General features: G+C 40.6%; 1 protein-coding gene across 4 annotated transcripts in view; it reads left to right on the top strand.

Annotated features, from left to right (window-relative positions):
* Positions 1-25,466, top strand: part of LOC307213990 (uncharacterized protein) — a 269,322-nt gene that overhangs the window by 20,635 nt on the left and 223,221 nt on the right. For 2 of the 4 annotated variants that reach the window (XR_013837793.1, XR_013837794.1), the window contains exon 2: positions 8,150-8,191. The exons of the other annotated variants lie outside the window; for them this stretch is intronic. The gene's annotated coding sequence lies outside the window, so the exon portion shown is untranslated. The remainder of the gene's footprint in view (positions 1-8,149; positions 8,192-25,466) is intronic. 4 annotated transcript variants of the gene reach the window in all.

Genomic DNA, 25,466 nt, shown 5'->3' on the forward strand with positions numbered 1-25,466 from the left:
AGACAGGCCATCTGCTGCATGTCTCCTCAGAAGTTCCACCGAGTTCAGTGGAGCTTACTCCTTGGTCAGTGTGTGCATATGATTAGATGGCAATCATTTACTACTTGCACCAGACATACTTATTCCTTGGGGAGTAAGCTCAATTGAACAACAGGACTTACTTCTGGGTAAACATGCATAAGATTGCACTATACAAAGTAAACACATCCCAGTTTAATGGTATTCTCTGTGAATTCTATATTTGAAACACTATTCATTCCGTAATAGATGTATTTTGATGCTGCATTGCGAATACTGGAATGCCCATATTGCAATCTTTCCTGGAAGAGCTGTAGATTTTGCAATGCAAATATGAGAAGAGGAAATAATTTTAAGGGCCAGCAGAATCTTTAAAAAATATCTCGAGGTGCTAGATAAAATGCAGAAGAAATGCTCAAAGAATGGGGAGAATCCTTGACTATTTGTATGTCAGGTTTGATCCCACTTCTATGTGTTTGTAAGCAGGTCCTGCTGCATTTGAAATATGCTTTATTCTTTTCTGTTTTTGCATTTGAGTCAAAGGTAGCATGGTTATTTCCATCACTGGGATGATTTCACAGTTTTGTATAGAAAAAATATTTTCTGGGGGAAAGGTGCATCTCCATGCTGGTGCAGCTCCAGACATTTCTCTGCCTCGCTCGGATGGCTTCCTTAGGAGGAAGGATGACTCATCACATTTTGAGAGGGAGGCTGTTTGCCCATTGAAATTAGTGCAGCAGCTGTTGGAAGGGATTTGAAATATTGTCCTCAGGTGATTTTTGAAAAAAAGAAAGAAAGAAACCTCCTTACACTGCAGGGCCAAGAAATGCAGTAATCCTAGAGAAGCAGCATACATTTGTGCAAAGACTGGCAAGTAAATGTTATTTTAGTTATGCTATGGGTGAAATTCAGACACAGAAACACTTTGGGAAGCATAGCTTAGATGGTGGGATGACAGAGTGATATGATGGCAGCCATGCTGTGGACGGCTGGAGAAAAAGGAAGAAAATGTAATGTTCATTCTCTCTCTCTCTCTCTCTCTCTCACACACACACACACACACACACACACACGGAGAAAGAGAATTTGGAATAATGCAGAGAGATAAAAAAATCCTGCAGTTGACTACCAAAAGTTGGATCACAAAACTAGAAAGTGGAATTAAACCTGGGAGTGAAAGGTCTTTGCATGGGATCCATGTTGCTGAATTTATATAGACTTGAATGTATGGAACATGGGAAGCTGTTTTATATTAGGTCAGACCACCGGCCCATCTTTAATCTCAGTATATTCCCAACCTGGTGCTTTCTAGATGCTATTGATCATTCTTGACCATTTGCCATACTGGCTGTGGCTGGTGGACGTAACAATCCGGAAGCATATGGAGGCCACAGCCTTGTGTTAACACTGTCTGGCAGTGGCTTTTGAAGGTTTCAGAGAGGAATCCTTCCCACCCCTACCTGGTCAATGGTACAGACTGCACCAGGGACCTCCTGCATGTAGAGAATTGCTATATCTTGTGCATGGGGCAAGAGTGCTAATGGTCAAAATTATCCTGAGGCTTCTGCATCAAAGTGTATTCCACACTTTGCCTAACACAATCGGCTGCTATACATCATGGCATATAATTCACAGAAATTCAAAGGGCCTATGGATCTCAGTAGGGAAAGTTTACAATCCCATTGCAACCTGCTAAAGATGGGAAAGATATTGAAAATGGTAGGTGATAGATGGAGAGAGAAATGTTTAGGTTTAGTTGACACTGCAAAATTCAGCTCCCCTATAAATATTAGATAATTGGATTTCTGGGCAAGGAAAATGTGTAGATCTATGGTACTTTGATACACAAAGTATATATGCTATGACATTTGATACAGTACTTCTTAAAATAATATGCAGATTGGAAAATTGTATTTTATAAGATGTTCAAGACTGGCTAGATGGAAGACATTTTGCTGAAAGGCAAGACTAATTCAGCCTTTGCCAATGTTGTAAAGGAAATACTGGCATTTTCCCTAATATAGTACACTTTAGCCTGCTATTTTCAGTAATATGTGCGTTTATATGCACTTTACACTAGTTGGCTGGAGAGCTGCATTGCAAAATTCAAAAATGTGCAAATTCTGAAGGATGGCTTTGAAGGATGTTTCCAAAAACGAGAATTGAATACATGCACCTTTAAATGCAATCTGAGTCATATTTTCCCCACTCCTAGGACCTGCAAATAATAAATGCAGAGTGGGGGAAAGGTGTGAAGGAAGCAAAGGAACCGAACATGGTTGACACCCAGAAACTGAACATGGTTAATGCACCAAATATTTAACAAAGTTCAGAAATAAAAACAGAACAGTGGAGACTTCCTAATGCTTGAGACTGACTTTAGACACAAACTAGATAATTAGGAATTTTTAAATCTGTAGATAAATTCTGATGGCTATTTTGGAAAGAAGTAACCAGACAAGTCCTTCATGGTCCAATTCATTAATATTTTCCCTAGTGACCAAGAGATAAGGGTGTTGGGAGTGTGTTGATAAATTGTGCAAATGAAACTGACCTAATAGGTGTTACTAATATATCAGAAATTTATGCATCAAAATATGTGTGACCTCTGGAGGTCTACATCTAACAGATGTAGATAATATTGAAGTGGAGCATCAAGTTATACATTCTGGGATAAAATAAGTTCAGGAAGCTGCATTTGACTATTGGCTCATTTAGATTTGCAAAATGTGCACCAGCATTTGTTTCATCCCTAAATATTGTGTACCCTCTTTCTAGAATACATTGAGTTCTCAGTGTTCTTTATTCACTGGGAGAGTTAAAATCATTGCTGAGAACCACAGAGATGACAGAAGGTTATCTCACTGCAACCTCTGCGTCTGCCAGCACAGAATATCAACAGTGCTGCCAGCTTGAGGGATTTTGTGTCTTGCACTTTTTCAAGCATCCTGCTGTAGCTGTCTTCTTCCTGGGCTGCTCAGTATCAAGTGCATCAACTGAGAAGGTACTTGCTATTAGCACAGCAGATGTCACAATGACTGACAGGCGGTCTTACCTCTCCACAGGGAATAAGGAGGAGCTCGCCCATCTTTTATTGTGATTTTTGCAAAAGTTAAGTTTGCAGCCAGCATCCCAGGCTAAACAGGGGGAATTAATTCAAGGCAGGGTGGAAAGTGGAATTATATCATCCACTTAAATTTTGATAGCTTTCTATCTTTAGGGTAGCAGCTAGAGGTGAGTTAAAGCCAGCTTTATGTATTGTTTCACAAGCCTTTCAGGAGCTGGTTTGTAATGTCTTTCGAGAGCATCTTCTCACTCATAACCGCAACAAAGCTTTTCTTGTAACACAAAGCCCAGGCCTCTGTTACCAATGCATTAATATGTCCCTAATAACATATACCCTTCTCCTCTATCTATCCAACAGTACTCTCAGATTTGAAATGGAATCTATGCAATACATTTTAAGCCACCTTCAAAGACAAAACAGGATATCTGTTGTGGTATGTCAAAGCATGAAGTAAGAGAGACACTCGAAAATTATACCATTTGCCCGATAATAAATGTTGGAAATGTAATGAGATTGAAGGTACATTCTTTCACCTTTGGTGGACATGCCCAAGGATTAAGACATTCTGGGAGATGATTTATAATGAAATGAAAAAGGTATTCAAATATACCTTCCTGAAGAAACCAGAGGCCTTTCTCCTGGGCATGGTCAGCCAATTGGTGCCATAGAACGTTTTTCATGTATGCAACAACAGCAGCAAGAATACTCATCGCGAAGTATTGGAAGACACAAGATTTACCCACCCGGGAAGAATGGCAGATGAAGTTGGTGGACTATATGGAACTGGCGGAAATGACTGGCAGAATCCGAGACCAGGGAGAAGAGTCGGTGGAAGAAGACTGGAAAAAGTTTAAAGATTATTTACGGAAATACTGCAAAATTAATGAATGTTAGAAAAATGTTGGAATGAAGTTATATGGCTTTAGTAGAAACGTTATAAGGAATCAAGTATAAATAGATTAATAGAGTATCAAAGGAAAAAATAAGGTTAGAATGTGTTAAGATAATTATAGGATAGAAAACAGAGAAAGATGGAAAGGAATTGCTGAAACAGTTAATAGAAGTGGAATACAAAAAGGGAGGTGTGAGGAGGTCGCGGAAATAAGTGAATGAAAGATATGATACTGAAACTATTTGATGTGTTTTTAAAAAAAAATTCTTGTTTTGTTTTGTTAGTTTAAATGTGTTGGTGTTGTGTAGTGTTTTTGTGTTGTATTGTATTGTTTTTATTCTTTGTAGTGTTTAAATTGTTAATAAATATTATTTTTTTAAAAAAATTATAGCTAAGGACTGCACTCCATGTTATGAATTCCCAGCATGGGACTATTTCCACAAATTATCCCGGTGCCCAAAAATATACAGTGAAAGTATTAATTGTACGTAATTAGTTCTGAGACAGACCTGGATGCTGATAAGATTCTGCCAGGGATTTAAGCTCCAATATAATAATAATAATAATAATAATAATAATAATAATAATAATAATAATAATTTTATTTATATCCCGCCCTCCCCAGCTGAAGCCGGGCTCAGGGCGGCTAAAAACAATCAAACAATCAAACAATCAAACAATCAAATAATCAAACATTCTAAAAATATTTCATTATAAAAATTAATTAAAATCAAGTTGATGGCAACCATTAAGCAAAATTCTGTGCAGGTTGCTAGAGGAGGGAGTCAGGCTGCGCCCTGACCAAAGGCCTGGTGGAACAACTCTGTCTTGCAGGCCCTGCAGAAAGATGTCAAGTCCTGCAGGGCCCTAGTCTCTTGTGACAGAGCGTTCCACCAGATTGGAGCCGCAGCCGAAAAAGCCCTGGCTCTAGTTGAGGCCAGCCTAACCTCTCTGTGGCCTGGGACCTTCAGAATGTTTTTATTTGCAGACCGTAGGTTTCTCTGTGGGGCATACCAGGAGAGGCGATAGGGCTTTAAAGGTTAAAACCAGCACCTTAAACCTGATCCTGTACTCCACCGGGAGCCAGTGCAGCTGGTATAGCACCGGATGAATGTGATCTCACAGTGAAGACCCCATAAGGAGTCTCGCCGCGGCATTCTGCACCCGCTGGAGTTTCTGGGTCAGTCTCAAGGGCAGCCCCACGTAGAGCGAGTTACAATAATCCAGTCTGGAGGTGACTGTCGCGTGGATCATAGTGGCTAGGTCAGGGCGAGAGAGATAAGGGGCCAACTGCTTAGCTTGGCGGAGATGAAAAAATGCCGCCTTTGTTATAGCTGTAATTTGCGCCTCCATAGAGAGGGAGGTATCGAAGATCACACCCAAACTCTTAACGGACAGTGCTGGCACTAATTGCACCCCCACAAGAGATGGGAGTTGCCCCCTCAATCCCATATCGTCCCGTCCCAGCCACAGGACCTCTGTCTTCGAAGGATTTAACTTCAACCGGTTCCCACGTAACCATCCAGCCACAGCTTCCAGACATCTGGTCAGTGTGTCTGGGGCCGAGTCAGGATGGCCATCCATCAACAGATAGAGTTGGGTGTCATCAGCATACTGATAGCAACCCAGCCCAAAGCTCCGGACAAGCTGGGTGAGGGGGCGCATAAAGATGTTAAAAAGCATCGCGGAGAGTATCGCACCCTGAGGTACTCCACACACCACACACCAAGGAGTGGCGCAATGACAATTCCCCCCCAAGCGCCACCCTCTGTCCTGACCAGAGAGAAACAAGCGCAGCCATTGAAGGACTGTGCCCTGGATCCCCACGTTGGCAAGGCGGTGGTCCAGGAGTTCGTGATCGACCATGTCGAAGGCTGCTGACAGATCTAGAAGAATCAGCAGCCCCGACCTGCCTCGATCCAGCTGCCTGCGGAGATCATCTGTTAGGGCAACCAGAGCCATCTCAGTCCCATGACCAGCGTGGAAGCCGGACTGGAATGGAGAGCCAGATCTGGAAGCTCCCTTTCAATTCTCAGTTTTACTATCCAATTGTTTTTGGTCAGAATTTTCTCAGATTCAAGGCTTTAAGTGGTAAAGGCGAAGAGGCACCCAAGAGGTTTCCTTTTACATAATGCATCAGCAAAATGCATTATGCAAAAAGTAAGAAAATGACTGTTATCATACATGAACGAGACAAATGCTATCTCAGTTTTGATCCAATATTAACAATGTCCACAACTGAGCCCAGAGGACTTATATACAAATCTACTGCAGACATAAGGGACCTGTTGCCGGTAGCAGCCGGCAGAGTGGCGAGGGTGGAGCTGCTCAGCTGATGTGTTTTGCCCAAGCTGTTAGTCATTGCCAGTTACCATTGAAGAATGTAAGGCTTTTAAATGTACTACTTCTGAAGAGTATTATGAGCTGAAAGGTTCAGGTTTTCTTACTATTATAAGGTTGCTTGAAATGTTTTACATTTAAATAGAATTGCTGATGGATTTAACTGAACTGAACGGGAAGGAGAAGAAATAGAAAAGTTTTCTGAAAGGCAGACACTGTGGATCAGTTGCCGGGATGAGGGCATAAGCAAAATTACTGATATCTGGCCAGCATCACAGAGCTGATATCTATAGCATGCTCAGGTAAAAAGGTAAAGGGAAGTGGGAAATTGGGTACCTGACAGGGCATGACTCAAGGTTGCAGTTTTAGATAGGACATAGAGACAGGATGTGGGTCTGTCATATTAAGACATGAAAAGGGAGAAGTTGGCTAGTTTTGGACCCTCAGCAGAATTGGGGGTGGGGAACGGGCTAAGGTCTGATCAGGAAATGAGGGCTGGGAAGATGGTAGTTCTACGCTGGTACTAATTTTAAAGCAGGATGAGGCAGTTTCACCCCCCCACCACCCAATGTATTTTTTGAGGTGGCTGGCCCCCTCAATGTTAAGAGGGCATACTGCTCTGCGCCTGTCTACTCGTAACGTTACGCGTGTGTGATGTCAGGATGTTGTGTTAACCCCTTCAGTTATCTTGAGAAAATGGCGCTTCTGCTCAGGATCATTGGGACTGTCCATTCACAGAGCAAAATGTCACTGTGAGAACTGGTCCAAAGATGTTTCATTTTAAAAAAGCAAATTATGCAACCAATGCATGTTATCTATTTCTGTTTTCAAATGGTGATTTTTTGAAAAAAGCTATTCAAATCCAGTCATTTTTTCATGAGAAACTCATAGTTACTCCATCTTAGTTTAGAACATATGATCACAAATGTTGCAGCACCAGCAACCTTTCATCTACCTATGCAAATTCATTGGACATGAATATTTTTAACATTCCAAAGGTTTTTGCAGTGAGAAGATCCCAAAAAATACTGCTGATTGGGGTGAAAAAGGATCAGGCGTGGTATCCTTCAATTTGCACTGTAAAAATAAATCTGGGAAATCTACTACTTTAGGGAGTCTTATCCATAGTGATTTAATACCCCTACCCCCCTACCACCATCCATTTTATGGTTCATCCATGAGCAAGTGTACCAAGTCTAAACACTTTTCAGTTATCTATATTTCAGATCAGCAGTAAGCTCCCTGCTCTTAGTAGGCCCACAGAGCCATTTAGGATACAAAGCTGGTAATAAATTCTTGAATTCTATGTCACCCTTTCCACTAGTTATTGTAGTTGCAAGGGGACAAGTGCATGCCGCTATAATCAAGCAGAGTTGATATTTCTTCACTACAGAGCCGAATTGAATTTATAACCGAGAGTTGTTATCCATCAAAAATGATTCATATGAATAGCTTGAATCCAGAAAAGGTCCTCGTTTATTTTGATATTCACACACAAGCATGTGTTCTTTTATGAGTTTTTTCCTGTAAGCAAATCTCTTAAATGTTTTGTTTATAGTATGTCAAAGAGAGTGATGGAGATATTTGCCATTTGTCCAGCAAAACATGCCGCACAGAATATACGAGCAGATCGTTTGAGTAAACTGATTAGTCATACAACAGTGTTATGAGTTTTTGGGTCTTATGAGAATTTTTTTTCTCCTAATGTTGATTACTCCTGAATTTTTCCTGAATTGGGGAAAATTTGAAAGGCTATGGCCAGGTCAACAACCAGCACAAATTTTTGCAAATGAATAAAAACAAACAAACTGAAGATGTCCCTTTTTCTTCAGGTTTTGGAGACTGATAAGCTGAGAGCTGTGGGTCTGCTGCTGGTGAGTTCTATTGGTTTCTTTTTTTAAACGTGGTCATTGGTAATGTTTTTATGATATTTAATGCTTTTTGCTCATATGTTGTATTTTATCTTGAATATTGCATATCTCCCTAGGAACCCTTGGGTTAAAGAGTGCTTCAGAAATGAATGAATAAATAATAAAGGCAATGACTTACAGGAACAGGCAAAAGGGTCACACTGTAACAATGATTGGTGAAGTCATTGTGGTCCAGCTTGTAGCAGCACTACAAGGACTTTGTGTAAAAAGATTTCCCAAACAGGACTATCAGTTAAGGGGAGGGCAATGTGGAGTGCATACCATACACTGGATAAGAGTTACTTTACTTTCTGGAGACCATATTGTGCAACTTTCATTTCACATTTGAATCATGGCAGTGTACAGCTGCTGAAAAATGTTCATTGCCTAAGCTGTCATGAAAAACACTGTAGTGTCATCAGTGCAATGTTTAAAATGATGTGTTAGTGCCAACTGATGTCAGCTCTTGCAGGTTATGACATTTTTATGGGTACCTGAGCGGGAGGAATGAAATCTATTGCAAAAATGAAAATACTAGCAGCATCAGGAACAAACTAAAGAGGTATTTACTAAAGAAAGCACAGCAGTGATGCTACTGGCAGGCAGAGGTGGAGGGTTCCAGGGAGATCAAAGACCCATCATGATTTCTGCAGCAGGATCTGTTTCTTCGGCTGCCCAAGAATAATCCCTACCCTTTGTGTGGATAAGAAACCAGGAAAAGAATGTAGAGTGACACAAGCATTAACTATGGCCTCAGAAACAGCTTCAGCATGACCTAGGAAGTCAAGAGAGAGACTTCGGGGTCATTTTGAATACATTTTGGGCTGAGCAGGGGATTTGAATCTGGATCCATTCAGTGTTACTCTGACATGCTAATCACTACAATAAGCCTTTGTAGATGACTCCTTTCCTGGATAGTTCCATTTTAGTATACTATGAGAGACCAGTTACTAAAAAAAATAAATGGCAGAATGCCAGTGCTATATTGTAAAGGTTAATGGGCAATTAGCCTTTACAATTAGCCAAGTTACATGGACCCAGAGCTATGGATCATTATGGCCCATTTAACGAAAAAAACACCCTTCTTCCAATCATTGCTTAAAAACTACACAAGATGGAAAAGATAATGGGGTTCGTGCCAGTTCAGCATGACCAATGGCAAATACAGGGGTAAGAAAACCCTATTCTACAATAACAGTCACACAATATCCCAGCTCCTTAACTAGGAATCCAATTAAGCAGATTACAAAGGGGAGGAAATTATAATTATCAGTTCAATTAAAATGATCACCATTAGGATTTAATATTCTCATTTTGTAAAAATTTGCTGGTTTGCAAAGAAATTAAAGCTCAAGTTAAGCAATTAAAGCCCATGTTCTCCAGAGATTGATTCTCTGAAAGTACTGGTACATCTAATGCCTCATCTCATGTAGTTTTAGATTATTGCCACTTTTAAGAAATGTATTGCTGTTTTGAAGTTCCATTAATATGCTTTCAGTGGGAGAGTTACAACCCAACACATTGTCGAGCTAAGCATGTTTTAGGCCATTGAAATCAATGAGGCATGCCTAGCACTGCATTAGGATCAGGCAGCAAAGCACCTATCTAAATCTCTCCTATTGAAATAGATGTGTCCTGAACGTGCTTAACTGGCTGAAGGAGTTGTAGTTCAGTGCTCTAGCACACGCTTTGCATACTAGAGGCCCTCATGTTAATACCTGGTATCCCTAGACAGGGTTGGAGGAGGCTTCTATCTCAGCAGTGCTTACCTGTCTATGTAAACGACATAGAGCTAGATGTATCATTGGTTTGACTTAACATCAAGTAGCTTCCTAATCGTGATACACATTTTTGTAGCAAATTGTATTTAAATGCCACTCAAAATAGAGGAAGTGTGGGCAGTTTTCATGTACTTCAGTTGGATCAGAGGGCAAAGGGGTCAGAAATAACATTAGTGGCATTTTCTGTCTTTAGGAGTAAAGCCAGGGGTACCATCACCAAGTAATATATCACACCCTTTCAGGCAGAGGGCTCTTCATGCTGTCTCATTTTTACTTTTCCATTTTTGGTGCATCTGGAATTGCAACAAAGTTACCTCACTAGTGCAATTCCTTATTAAATCATTTCCAGAAGTTGTGCTCACTTCCCAACATGAGATAGTAAAGGAGCTTATGCAGAGTGACTTTTCCTTTGGGTGTACATTCTCTGTGCTAAAATAAATAAATTGATATTTATTTATTTTTTGCCTGATCTGAAATGGAAATTCCTCCTGTGTTTGCAACCAGAGGACTTGAACACACAAACACACACTTCTATATTTTGGGACCAATCAGATTAGCATTGGTGGAATGAGGAAGTAATTAATCAGATAGAAAGAATCAGGCATAAGGAACTTTTTTTATAGGGAATAGTGATGAGAAATTCCACATCTGTGGACTTTCTGGTACTGTTAAATTATTTTGTTAAAACTAGAATTTTCTACAGTAGTGGAGAGTGTGGGATAATTGCTAGGAATGGCAAAACACAGGCTGATTACACAAGGGTAGTGGAAAAACTGTCTGGACCCACATAAAACATGAATGCATGAGGCACAGTTCATCAGGAAGAGTCCACAGTCTTTCATATGAGGAAAGGGTAAAAAATTACGGTACTTCTTTTTTAACTCTAGGAATAGATAACATTTTGATGGTTGCCTTTGAAAATTCCTTATGTGTTTGGATTTTTTAAAATGTCATTCACTTGAAATTGCGCATTACTGTATTTTGATTATGCGACTGAATTTTCCTTATTGTATACTATGAGATCTGTGGGTTAAAAGCAGTCTATAAATGGGCTGAATAAATTAGTGTGGAAGCTGTATGTTTCTTATGGAACAGACATATTCAGTGACTACCCAGTGTTTTACATGAGGTTAAATTGATGTGATGCCTATCAAGTGTTGCTCCTTTTTTTATTAGGGATGGAGGAGCATTTCACTTGGTTATCCATTTTACGTGAATTGACTAAATCTGCACCTCCAGGACTAATACATGGATCAGAACTGTGTTATCTCTTTAGATTTAGCACTTCCCCAAATTTTGTGAGACAAACACAAACATGCAGGTGGAGAAAAGAAAAATGCATTTTTGGGGAAAATATGTTCAGAAATGCATACTTTGAGGGGTTTTTCCTTCAAAAATGCTACCAATTAATGGGAAGACAGGACAGAACGGAGATCTGAATAAATAGTTTGTGAAATTGACATGGAGCAAAAATAGACTGGTCTGTCCATCCCTGCTTAATAAATTCAACAAATTTGCTTACATTTACTGGGAACAACAGCAAAGCCGTCCTTACAAAACCAACGGGAATTAGCAACATCTTCATTGCCTCTTTTTTCTGCCGGTGGTTTGTACAATGGTCGATGTGTGGTTTCTTATCAATATATTTGCTGCCTATCTATGCAGCAGTAACCCATAATAATGATAGTAATAATAATTTTATTATTTATACCCCACCCATCTAGCTGGGTTGCCCCAGCCACTCTTGGCAGCTTCCAACACATAATAAGAGCATAATAAAATGTCAAACATTAAAAACTTCCCAATACAAGGCTGCCCTCAGATGTCTTCTAAAAGTTGTGTAGTTCTTTATCTCATTGACATCTGATGGGAGGGTGTTCCACAGGGAATTCAGTGGGACTTACCTGTGAATATATATTGAAATGCAGTCAAAGCTGTGCACATTCTCCCCCCCCCCCCGCCGCCGCCATTTTTTAAACAACACAAAACTAGGTATTTGTATCTTTTTTTCCCCATGGAGGAAAAACAGCTGGGGGCAATTTTATGCAGAAAGCCAGTAAAGGGGGAAAGGTTTGAAACCCCACTCCTTTTTTCTTTTTCCCAAGTCTTCTGAGGCAGATTGCAACTGCCTCTTGTAAAGGGGTGTTAGTGACCTGAGGAAACCAGAGTTATATCTAGATCAGTGTTTATTTTAATTTGGCCCTCAGATAAACATTCCCTGTTGCGGTTAGTAAAGCAAAAATATTTCACCTTCTTGTGCCAATGGTACATAAAAGTGCCACTTATATCTCTGTTCCAGACAATTTCAAGCGTGTGTTCTGCAGAACCAGCAGCTTGCAAAGTGCAGACCAACCTGACCAGATTTAAAGCAGCCATAAGTCATTTTATCAGCATTGTATAAAGTTGGAGTGCATGATAAACACTGCTTAGGCAAGACATTTATAAAGATGACTTAAACGCAGTCCCTTTTGTGTTTCTACATATAGGCCTTCCAATAAGATTTGTTATGATTATGCAGAGCCGCTTAAATTGAGACAAAACTAACTTTGAGCAACGTAATTCAAAAATGTCCATTTTTTTATAAAAACAACAACAGAAATCTATACCACACCTTAAAATATCTCTGAATATGTTCAAGGCTTCAACAGCAAATACTTTCAGTGCCCATCCAGCACTGCGTAAGGACAGTAATTGTTTTTCTTCCCACTTAGGATCCTTCAACATGATTAAAGAAGCCACCTCTATACATTCACTGCTCTTGCATAATTGTCTTTTCAATGTCAATAGGGTAAAGAACAGATGGAATGAGGAATACTTAGAGCAGGCAGGTTTGCTGCAGTGGGGTAGTACTGCTGATGGGCAACAGTGGTTTAAATCAGAGGTTTTCAACCTTTTTGAATCCACAGCTCCCTTGACCAGCTACATTCTTTCTGCGGCAACCCAGTGGCTCAGGAGCCCAGTTATGTCACCCCTTGTCTGCAGAGCTGGCAGCCTCTCACCATTTTTCAAACACCCTCCCTTGTGCAGTGTTCCCTCAGCCTCCTCTCCCTTCTCCTGGGGAGTCCTCTGGGCAGCTGCTGCTGGAATCTGAGCTGCCCACCCCCACCCCAAAGAGAGGTGCTTCTCAGAGGCACCATTCACCTGCACAGCTTATAGCCAGGGCTGCTGCAATAAACAGTTGTGCATGCCTTGGAGAGGCAGAAACATGAGAGGTCATCAGAGGAAGCGAGGGAAGGAAAGAGGGACAGAGGCCAGTGTTGCCCGTGGCCCCCCTGATCATCATTCAAGGCATCCCAGGGTGCCATGGCACACTGGATGAAAATCACTGGGTGAAATACTTATATGGCTACATGTGTTCTCTAGTAGAGACAAAGGAAAGTACATAGCTCCAGAAAATAAAATAATATTGAACAAAGTATCATGGAAATTGTTCAACATTGTTGGCAGGAGGGGAAAAGGGGGCAGAGTTGCTGACATCCATCCCATTATTCTTCTCTAATTTTTTAATTCAGTTTCAATCTGAACATAAATACATCTGAGTAAAAGGCAGAAATAGATAAAGGCATATATAAACAAACAAGGGGATGGAAAAGCACAGGAAACAGAAGGAAAGGATAAGGAAAGGATAGACCGCAATTATTTGCAATCAACATACTGCGAAGTGAGCAATGTAATGTTTCCATAGGTCAATTAAATTATTTTTGACATTATACAGGTTATTACAAGGTGTAAATTACCCGGAAGCTGTCTGTGGACAAACGCTGGCTCCCTCGGCCCATAGAGCGAGATGAGTGCCGCAACCCCAGAGTCAGTCACGACTGGACCTAATGGTCAGGGGTCCCTTTACCTTTACCTTTTACAAGGTGTAAATAGTCCAAGATGCCACCCATACTTTCCCATCTTACCAGTCTTTTCTTTTTTAACAGCCATAACATCATATTTGGAACAAACATACTTTGCCCCCTTTCTGATTCTCTTTGTGATATTTCCTGACCCCCCATACTTAGGATTCTGTTTTATACACACACACACACACACACACACACACACACACAGACGTATGCATAACATTTTGCAGCAGACTAAACCTTAGCACATAGGGTTCAGTTCCAGTTTACAGCAGAAAACTGAGCAGAGCTGACTGGCTTGTAGGAGAAATTGTGTAGACAAGCAACTCTGCGTTAAAAGGTAGAGAAATGGGGCTGCTCAATTCTCCCAATTAATAGAACTTTTAAGTGCTTGACTTTGGCTGGACTATGCCCCAACTTTGCTCCCCCTCTCTTAAAAAGCAAAATCCTCCTTGCTTCTGCCTGGAAGCAGGCAGGTTGGTTGCAACTTTGCTTGATCATACCAAGCAAGAAAACTAATAGAGACAAACATTCCCTCCAACCCATACTCATCTTACCTCTAGAGCAATGTAAATCAAATGCTCTCTGCCGGGCTGATAAATTCTTGCCTAAATAGAAGTCTGCTCTTACTGTACAGAAGGCTAGAATAAGCTGGCAGCTGCTTAAGATTGCAGTAAAGATAGACATGAAGCATTAAGTTGAAGTTGTGCTGTCCTGATAAAGCTGATCCTTGGCATGGGGACATGTTCTTAAGGCTATTTAGCCATTTGTGAGATTAAGGAACTTTTGAAGCTAATGAATCATCAACCCTTACAGGAAATAATATCGGTAATAGTGTATTCTCTTAGGTTACTGGAATTTCCACCATTCTCCTGAATGGCTGCAGGCAAATCAGCACCATTGCAATATCCAGAGGACACATGCAGAACTTGTAAGAGGCTGTATTGTTTTAAAATATGCTTTGTTGGCCTCTTAGGCTGCTGTAACATAAGAGGACATCTAATGAGAAGGCTCATTTGTGGGAACCTTTTCTAAGGCAATGCTTGATAGACAAAATGTTGAATCAAATGGACTACTTGTTTGCCCAGAATAGTAATTCCTAGGGCACAAGCAGAAGCCATCTCTTGAAACAGATGGCCAGTCCCATATCTCCTGAACTAATGGGAATATTGAGGGCTGTGGGCACTTCTAGGAACTTGTAAGGAAATATCTATGGGCACAAGAGCTGGTTCTCCAGGGGCAGCTCTATAATTGAGCAGAGTAGGCACCTCAGGTGCATATGGTATGTGATAGAGGCTTATTTACATGCACAGGGTGGGGTGGCGGCAAGGCCATCTAAACACACCAGTGGAGCCAATCTGTAGTGATGCCAGTATTGAGATAGTGGGTTCATGGCTTCACCCCACAACACCAGCCGCTACTGCACAAAGTGCCCACAGCCCACTTATTGGGACGCACAAAACTGCACTATGTTTGTCCACACATAGTTAGGATTATAATTGCAGTTTAAAACTATTTATACTTGTTAGGCATCTCACAAATGAACAAGTTCTCTGGCCATTGAGAATCATGCTGCTTTTATTTCTAGCTTCTGATGATAAAATGGCTTGCTACTGAGATTCCAGACTCTTATGGAATGCATCACACACACAAATTCTACCTGAAGCCATCCTTGGGGAGTACATTAAAGGGAGTGCTTGTGCCTGCCGCTATGCTGGTCATCTTTGGCTGGTAATCCTAGTCCAGACCTTCCCTTCAGATGAGGCTTTCATTTTTTGACAAGAGTCTGTTAAAAAAGAAATTGTTGGGGGTTGGGGAGTGGCTGTTCCATTGTTAGGTTGGGCATCCTCATAATAAAAAAGATTTTTGACAGAACTTTATGAATAGTAAAAAAAGAGGGACCTTTTGAAGGACAGCTAGTTCTTTTATCTGTTTCATCTGACAGATGGATATGACTTAAGATGTCATGTAAATGAATGTGTGCAATAAAGGTATCATTTTAATGACATGCTACTTGAAGGCAACTGACAAGAATAAATTACCTTTCTCTTTTGATGTAAAGGGATGATAACCTCTTGCTAGAAGTCAAATTCCCCATTGCGCTGGGGTGGGGAATCATTGTTTAAAGATGAGCTTATAACAATGCTCATAATAATGTGAACTGTTAGGCCTGTGGATATATGGAAAAGGCTATGCACCTTTCTGTGCAACGGAGTAATCCTATGCTCACATCATGCCAGGATAGGAGAGGTACTGTTGCTACACTGACAGAATAGCACCCGGATCTGATGTGTACTTGGCCTGAGGGGAGAGAAGATAATTAAACAAATAACCAGACAATACAGAAGGGGTTATGATGGACATCCTACTGTTGCCCACCAATCAGGGACGATGCCTTGCCTTTGAGTGAACATTTATAGGATTGGACTGTAAGTCCCATAGTGAATGGAGATAACACAATAGTAATATTGTGCTCCATTCCATAAATATGGGAATGATTTGGTCAGTGAGGAGGATCATGACAATAGCCTCCTGGCAGGGTTGAGGTAATGACAAGAACAAGGCTTTGTGAATGCACTGGTGAGAGAACCAGAATGGCTATGCCACTGGGCCCACACATCTCTGACCTATGACAGCAGATGCTCCTGAGTAAATCTAGTCTTGAAAATATTACATTGGCTTGCTTATTTCTCCATTTAAAATCAGTACTTGAAAAACCCATAGCTTCTGGTTCTGATACCCACTGGCGGAGGAAGAGGAGTGTGGGGGGAGTGCACCCGGGGACTGTGGTTAGGACTGCTGAGAGCTGGCCCCTGTTCCCCTCGCAGAACTTCAATTTCCAGAGTTCTCTTGGAAGAGTGGATTGCTTGTTAACAGGGCTAGTCCAATACATTTTGACACCCGAGGCAAACCACAAAATGGCACCCTCCCCACCAGGTAAGAAGGGGTGAGTGAAGATCTACATCAGGAACAAGAGGTGGGGCATACAGATCTACATTGGGACCTGCTGCTCCTGTAGATTCTGCTGTCTGAGGCAGTCACCTCAACTTGCCTCATGGATGGGGAAGCCCGACATGTTAAATCACTTTGGGAATTGTAGCTCTGTGAAGGGAATTTGGGTCTCCGAACAACTCTCAACTCTCAGGAGAGTGCAAACTTGTTGCCAAAAACCATGTTGTTCCTTCACAGATGTGAGCAGGCCCACCTGCCCCGATGGATTGTGAGCTTGCAATATTAATATTCCTACAAGGCAAGAGAGTCTCATGAGTGAGCACATCACACTTTGTCTTTAAAACCTTGACAGGAAGAGCAGGGAAACTTATTGGGACCTCTTTGGCACTTGCATCCAGTTCTGCACTTCACTCTTTAATTGTTTCTCCTGAGTGCTGTGTTAGCTGCTGAGCCTGTACCATAACTTACCTGAATAAAGGCATCCTGCTTGCTTCTAGGTAAGTGCCTTTCCACCTGTGTGTGTTGGGTGGGAGCCAGGACAATAGCATCTTTTCTTCTGAATTCTTCTATTTCAGTTCCACTCGAAAACTCTTCAGATTCAGGCCTGTATGTGAAAATAATATCTACCTTGTCCATCCCTGGAGGGTCTAATTCTTTGTAGAAAGCAGACTGTAGGTGTAATGGAGGACTGGGAATATGAAAAGAGAAGAACATGTAGGGCAAGTGAAGAAGAAGAAGAAGAAGAAGAAGAAGAAGAAGAAGAAGAAGAAGAAGAAGAAGAAGAAGAAGGGTTTTATTTCATTGAGATGTCCTCAATCATGTTTTCAGTCTGTGTTCTTAATTAAGGTGATGGTAAATAAAATCAGTGCTTCAAGAGTTCTCAACATGTTCCAAGTACTTTCTCTGAACACTGTTCCACAAGTACTACCAAATCACCAGAGAGACAGTCAAAGGCTTTTAATATCAAGGGTGTCTTTACACAGAATGAGTATATGTTTCAGCTTCACTCTAAATCTCTTCAGACGTGGGCGCCTTACAGAGCACCCTTTCAAGGGCATTTTCTTATAGACAAGTAGAAATCCTAATTCATGATTTGTTATGATGGAAGACCCTTGGGAAATCCCAGTTGTAACTGGAAGTGAAATTATGCCCTGTATATAGTTTTGCTGGCTTTGCTTGAAAATGGAACATAATTCTTAGTTATTCTTTATTTTTCTGCTAAACTCTACCCCCCTTTGTGATAAACAAGCTCTGTCAACTGTGGACGTAACCAAATAACCTTCTCCATTCATCATACTAATTTGACTTAATGAGCAGAGGCCTAAAGCTGGAAGACTTGTTGTCTACTCAGTACATTATTGGAGTGTAGCTCCTTAAGGTAATTAGTACAGTCTGCAATTATTAGGTCTGTTAGGTACTGTATTTATCATAAAGATTTAGTGCTACAAAAACTCTCCTCCCTGAAATGGTTATACTGTTCAATAAGAACTGCAGTTTTAAATCTCAACATATCCAGGGAGTTAATAAATGCAGTGTTTAAAGACCTCTTATCTGATGCCTTGCTTAATCAAGGAGATCTGAATTATTGGCACATTATGTTATGAAGTTAAAAGGTGTTTGATTAGAGGCAGCATAATAACAATTACATCCTGCAGCAGGGATCATCAGCTAGAAGTTCCTGGGCCAAATCTGGTTCCTTGAGCAATACAAGATGGAGCCCTAGGTATCAGCCCAGAGCAAGGTGTGTGGATACAGTGGTGACTTTTGTGAGATTCCATTGAGAAGAGACAGGTCCTTTGCCCATCTCCACCCTCTCCTCCTTAACATGGCCCGGTTGTAAAACTAGTTAACCAAGCTCCTAGGAGTTACTTAAAGCTGGTGTTTGGCTTTCTTTGATAAGAAGCCTAAGGTCCATTTACAGCAAAATCTCCAGAGCAGTTTTACTCTGAAACCAAAAGAGAGGAGGGAATTCAAATCTTGGATTTGTGCAGCTGATCTTGACTGATATCCTCTTTTCTCCCAAAGGGAGATATTTATTTTTAGGAACAGCGGAGTATCGGCACTGAGATCTGCTCTATGGAGGTGAGAAATGGCTTTCTCCTTCAGATGCCATCAACCACCTGCTTGTCCTAAGATAAACATTGTTCTGCAACAATTCAGCTCAAAAGCCTTCCCAGTTATTGGAAAAAGCTAACAGTTTCCATTGGTTTTTAAAACTTTGTAGCCTATGCAGAGGAATAGCAAAAGTGATGGACTTATTACAAAAACTTGCTTGGGTGACCTTAGGCAAACCTCATGGTAGATATACATTGGTGCAAGTAGACTCTTTGGGGAGCAAAGTCTCTCACATGCTACCTTAGGGAAAGTATAATGTGCTTCAAACAGTTTCTTAATTGTTGTAATCTCCTCCTGCAATTTTTCCAAAACATTTTTCAAAACAGTTTCACCAATGGAATCTTATGCACTCAACTCCTATTGAAAACAATCTGATAACCTACTGGTAAACAGTGAACACAAACCTGCTGCTCCTGAATTGCATTTTGGGAATTCTTTATTAACAGTACAAACTTATAGGTGTCACTTCTGAAGTAAGTCCTATTAGGTCCAATGGGGCTTACTCCCAGGTAATTGGGTATAGGATTTCAGCCAAATGAATCTAAAAATTACAGAGCTCATATATGTTTCTAAAATTGATCAAGGTTTATTCTTAAATGCTTCATCCATTTTACAGACAAAATTAGTTTATAATGCTAATTTTAAAACTATAGTTATTAAACACAAAGCATTCAAATATTATCAGTGCTGGGATTACAGAATTTCCCATTATCAGTCAATCTGTGCCGTTTGCTGGCTTCCAGCAAATAAAAAATAAAATCCTCTTTCAAGAAAATAACAGAGGTATAGCCTGAAGGGAACAGAGTTGTTTACATTTATCACAGGAATATTTTTCCTGGATGCTAACAGAATTTTAAAGAGATAAGTAGAAGAAAGGGGGGCAATTATATCACTTTTACAATACTAAATTTACTAATACTAAATTTACAGCACTGTCCTAAGCATGCCTATTCAAAAGTAAATTCTGCTGGGTTCAGTGGGCCTTGCTCCCAGATAAATATGTTTAGAATTTCAGTCTTGCTTTTCTACCACCTCTTTGTAGGCCAGTAGCACAGGGTTGGTATGGAAGGAAGAAGAATCAGCAAAAAATGCATTGAATTGAACACCCATTCTAGGAAACCTCCACTCACTGGTTTGAAAGATCTTCTTTTAGTGGAAGGGCATGACTGGATACAGCCCAATGTCAGAAGAAGAATTTAATCCAAGGAATAGTCTATTTGATTACAAAACCTTGCTCTCTTCTTGGCATTGGACTACAACACCATTCACTGTTTTAGCTTTAGGTGTTCTTTTCCTGTCATTGAAACATCTAATCATAGATAGCTGAGGTTTTAAGAGGATATCGCTTCATCACTGGAGTGTATGACTTGAAGACTACAACAATTTTCTGACTTTCATGAAACTCTGAGGACCAATGTTCTGTTCTATTAAAGAAGAAGAAGCAAGAACTGATTTCCACAGTTTTGTGGAATATAACTGTAATATCTGAGTGGCTTTCATATTTGTAGAGGATTTGTAGAAGTCCTTCTTAAACGTCCACTCCATTGTGGTCTAATAAAGCCCTTAATCGCCACTTCTTGATTCAAAATGTTATTTTGTTAGGAACTGCAAATAGAATTTACCAGAACTTAGATGCTTAAACAGGGACATGCAAATTAAACTAGCTTTCCCACCCTGTGGAATATATTTTGCCTTATGGGCATCCACATGGTGTTAAGTTTAGTGCTGTTTTAAGTGTATGGATGCATGTGCGATGTCTGTTTTCTCTAAATAGCATTTCAGTAAATGCAGCATGCTGCCACCTTCTGCTGTATTAATACTGCAGCAAGCCTGTATTAATGGCAAATGTTGACACTCTAGAAGCAGTTGAAGTGCTGCAGTTAATTTACAGCCCTATGAGAAATACAGTTCCCTCACTGAAACCAAAAGAGGCCCCACTGAAAAATAAATACTCTTCCTCTACATAGCATTGAAATATATGTTGTATGTCAGAATGGCATAATGCTTATTTACTATTAGCTCATCTCCCTGACTTTATCAAGAGGTTCCTCAATGAGAAGATCAGTCATGGCTGACAAATTTTCTGGAAAAGAAGTAGCCTACTGCGGCTTCCCTCAATAACCCTTGTAATGCACAGGTTGCTTAAGGTATGGTCTAGGTCACTCTGAGCAATGATAAGACCCAGCAAGTGGGACTGATGCACCACCTATGCTAAGACCTGAACTAAACTCCATCCTGAAATGTTTGATCATTTAATTTTTGTTTTATTATTTCTACCCCACTTCCTTGCTTAAAATTAACCAAATATGAGTCTCTGCAGTAGAAGGAGTATCTAAAAGCAGAAAGGTTGAAAAGCACTGGATTGTTTTATGAATATACAGGACTATGCTTGTGTAACTTAGCTTAGCCTGGAACTTAAGTGATAATTAACATGTCCCATTAATGTATGTGGGACCCAAGTTCAACTAACCTAGTCTGGATGCAAGTCATATAGAGTGGATATTGGTGGGAAATGGCATGGGATACAAGAGACATTGACTAGAAATGATTGTATGTATTTGTGGGTGAGTTTCCAAGTCCCTACACCTCTTGTTGTTGTTATTGTTGTTGTTTGGATGTTGGCCCACATGTTAGCCGTATCCGGCACATTTTGTATTGTGTGGCTTGATTCACCTGACTCCATAGGAGCAGTTTAGTTTGCATCCACTTTAAAGAAGTGCACCTATACTCCTCATTGTCTGACTCTCACGTGTGGCTGTTTTAAACCAATATATTGTATGCAGAGCACCATTTAATTCAACTGTGACACCTGCCTAAAAATTAAATAGGTTTGCCATCAGCCTCAACAGCAAGAATGCAGCTTCACCAGTTCATTTTGAAAGACCTCAGAGATTTCTGTCTGCAACCATTGCAATGCTCAGAGTTTCCTGCTAAAAATGCTTCTTATCAGTCTATCAGGTGTTGCTGTTGTAATTGTTGTTTTTTCAATAGGCACCATCCTTGTGTAATAAACGACATCTTATCTACATTTGCATCTTGGCGAGTACCCTTGGTTTTGACCTATGTCAGTGTGGCTGGCTTATCGCAGAAGGGTAGATGGTAGTGAAATGTTGTTCCTCTCTATTTCTGACTCTATTCATCAGGCTAGCTTTATAGTGGGTTGACGGAAAGTCACAAAAGTAATCTTTCATTCTCCTCTAGAGCCGTTTCCCCACCCACCAGTTGCTTTTGGTGTTTTTGCAAGGGATGCATTGAAATAATACCAGACTTATTTATAGCTTCATCTTTCATGGTAACTAAAAAGGCTGGGTTATTGTGACATCGACCTTAAATTAAGCCTGTTGTGTTGTCACTGTTGTTTCAGTGCAAGATAGCAAAAATGTCACATTTTCAGCATAGGTTCCTTAAAAGTTACACTCCCAACAGGAATTTCTTTCTTTCGTTGCACCAGACGTTCAGCACTAATATGTGGGTGGCTGCAGTGTCTGACGGCTGGGAAAATGACAGAGGGGGCAAGACCTAGGACCACCTCTTGCCACTCTTCCTCTCACTCCTCTCTTTTCACTCATGAAGATCCATAGAAAATAAATTTGGAGCATGTTAGATGGGAAGGGGAAAACAAATGTACCTCTATTTTTCTCCCTGATCTGACTGGAATCATGTCAGGGGAAATGGCCAAATAGGGCTTGGGTGAAACATGGGTGAGTCTAATCTGGTTTTGGAACTAGCCCAGATCTCCATATGTCAGATAATTCAGTGTTATACTGAGTCAGACTATCTACCTTAGTATTGCTTACACTGACTGGCAGCACCTCTCCAGGGTTTCAGACAGGAGCCTTGCCCAGCCCTAGGGACCTTATGCATGCAAATCAGATGCTCTACTAATGAGCTAAGGCCCTTCCCTATGTGTGGATGAGAAGGTGTAGGTTATTTTGTAGCATTTTACTGTACTGTTATATCCAGTCTACAGCAAAGATGTCTGATTCTTGGCTTGAGGTAGGATGGGGAGGGAGAGACTACACAAAAGAAAAATCTGCAGTGCCTGTCAGACGAGCCCTTTTCTGCTGTAAGTGACACTCCTCTCTTTTCACTCGTGAAGATCCGGAGAAAATAAATAATGTGCCAGAGATTTATGTAAACAAATTCAAAACAACGAGCTATCTGATTGTGTGCCTTAACAAGAAGTCTAATTAAAAGCTTTGTTTAAAAGCAATCAAGAACCCGAGGGTGGGGGATTTTTCTCAATCCATACACCATTCAAATCGAGAAATCCCAGGGCTTCACCTTCTAAGTCAAAATAAAATCCTTGAACAAGCATACATTTACTTTCTGAATCAGGCAGCAATACAGTTAATTGTTTCTTCAATTAACCCCTCTGCCCTGAAAAATAGGATTACGCTGCATATACAATCAGTAGATTTGCTGCCATCATATTGTCAACCCTGCCCCCAACTGATAATTGCAAGGGTTTTTGTTAGTCCTTTTGTAAATTGAGAATGGTTCCCTCTGAGCACAGTGTAGTAATTTTAGAAGCTTTGATTGAAGTGTATTGTTTCCCCTGCCAAATTAATTGGATGCAAAACATCAAGGAAGCCAGTTATAGAAACATGACTTTAGCAAATTATGTTAGACTAGGAAAACATCTCCTCACTGTCCTTCCATGTATGGACCATGCTCATTGCCCTCAGGTCCAGCCCACTCCACCACATTCAGCTGCTGAGAAAGCGCTTCCAGTAGACACATCGCCTGCATCTCCAGTGAGTTGCTTACTATCTTACTGTGTGAGATGACTCATTCCTGAAACCCCGGGAGTCATAGCGAGACAGTGTAGAAAATTTTGGATGGTGTGGCGAGCCAGTGCTGCTCACTCGATCTTCTGCCGGGTGAGTCACTGCTGCTTATTTGGAAGGACAAGGGGACAAGCAAGGTGGCAGAGAGATCGGTGCAGTGCAGATGCACCAGCAGAGCCAATCTGGTGCTGCTGTGTTTACACCGCACCAACCTCCCTGCCACCTCCCCACCTCCTTCCTGGTATGCAGCAGAGGCCCAGCTGCTAGGAGCTGAGGTCAGCTCTGCCATCCTACCCCACTGTGTGCTACTGAGTGTAGACAACGTTGAGCTTGATGGGCCAATGATCCCAGGATTGGCCCAAGAAATTTTGTTGCCTAATGCAAAGGACAAGATGGTGTATCTCCTCCTACCATTCAACATACAGAAGCCAGATGAACTAGCGGTTGGATGTTATTTTGACACAGCTAATGGGATTGTATCCTCACCTCACTTGAGGGAAGGAGGCTAGGTTAGAACAGGCTGTAGAGAAAGGGCAAGTAGTCTGAGGAGGAAAGGGTAGGGGGCTGCCACCTCTGCCTAGAGCATCTGCTTCCTGAGCTTGTGGCCTTACTCTGGCTAGGGATGGAACTAGCCCTGAATGGTCCTGTTTCTTACATTTCTTGTTTCTAATCTTACCAACATGTCCTGTTCTCAGACCTAATCCAGGGGCACACCAGTTTATGACTTCCCTCTTGGGACTCAGTCTAGTTCTCACTCTTTTCTACATTGTACCATTTTATTTTATTTTTTTCAAAGTTTTATTGGTTTTCACAAGTTCAAAACACACACACACACACACACACACACAAACAAACAAACAAACAAGCATGCATGCATGCATGCATCCTGTTTAGGTAACATTATTAAGTGACTTCCTCAAATCCCCTTGGTTGAATTTCATTATATCTCATTTTTAACAGTTTTTCAAAATCGATTTTCTCAAAAAATTAACTTGGTCACTTAACATCTTTCATCCTTTCTATTTTGACTTTAAACATATTAAATCTTATCCTTACATATTTAACTCCTAAGCCTATCTATTTATTTGCAAGCTTTTCCAATTAAGTTATCTCAACATATTTAGCTAAGTAGTCTTTAAATTTCTTCCATTCTTCCTGGTACTCCTCCTCCTTCTGGTCGCAGACTCTTCCAGTCAGGTCGGCCAGCTCCGAAAAATCCATCATCTTCATCTGCTAATCTTCCACTGTTGGTACTTCCTATGTTTTCCAATTCTTCACTAACAAAATTCTTGCTGCAGTTGTGACATACAAAAATAATTTAACATCTTTCTTGGGTATTTCCAAACCTATTATTCCAAGAAGAAAAGCCTCTGGTTTCTTAGTAAATGTATATTTCAACATTTTTTTCAGTTCATTATAAATCTTTTCCCAGAAGTCTTTCACCTTGGGGCAAGTCCACCAGATATGGTAAAAGGTACCCTCCTTTTCTTTACATTTCTAGCATAGATTATCACTGTTGTGATAAATCTGTGCTAACTTTACAGGGGTCAAGTACCATCTATACATCATTTTCATTATATTTTCCTTTAACATTGTACATGCAGTGAACTTGACCCCTTTCCCAATCTTCAAACATTATATTATGTCCCACATCTCTTGCCCAATCAATCATTACTGATTTAACTTGCTTATCCTTTGTATGCCATTCCAACAATAAATTATACATTTTAGACAGATTTTTAACTTTGGAATC

This window comes from Podarcis cretensis, assembly GCF_951804945.1.
Source record: "Podarcis cretensis genome assembly, chromosome: 4".
NCBI lineage: Eukaryota > Metazoa > Chordata > Lepidosauria > Squamata > Lacertidae > Podarcis > Podarcis cretensis.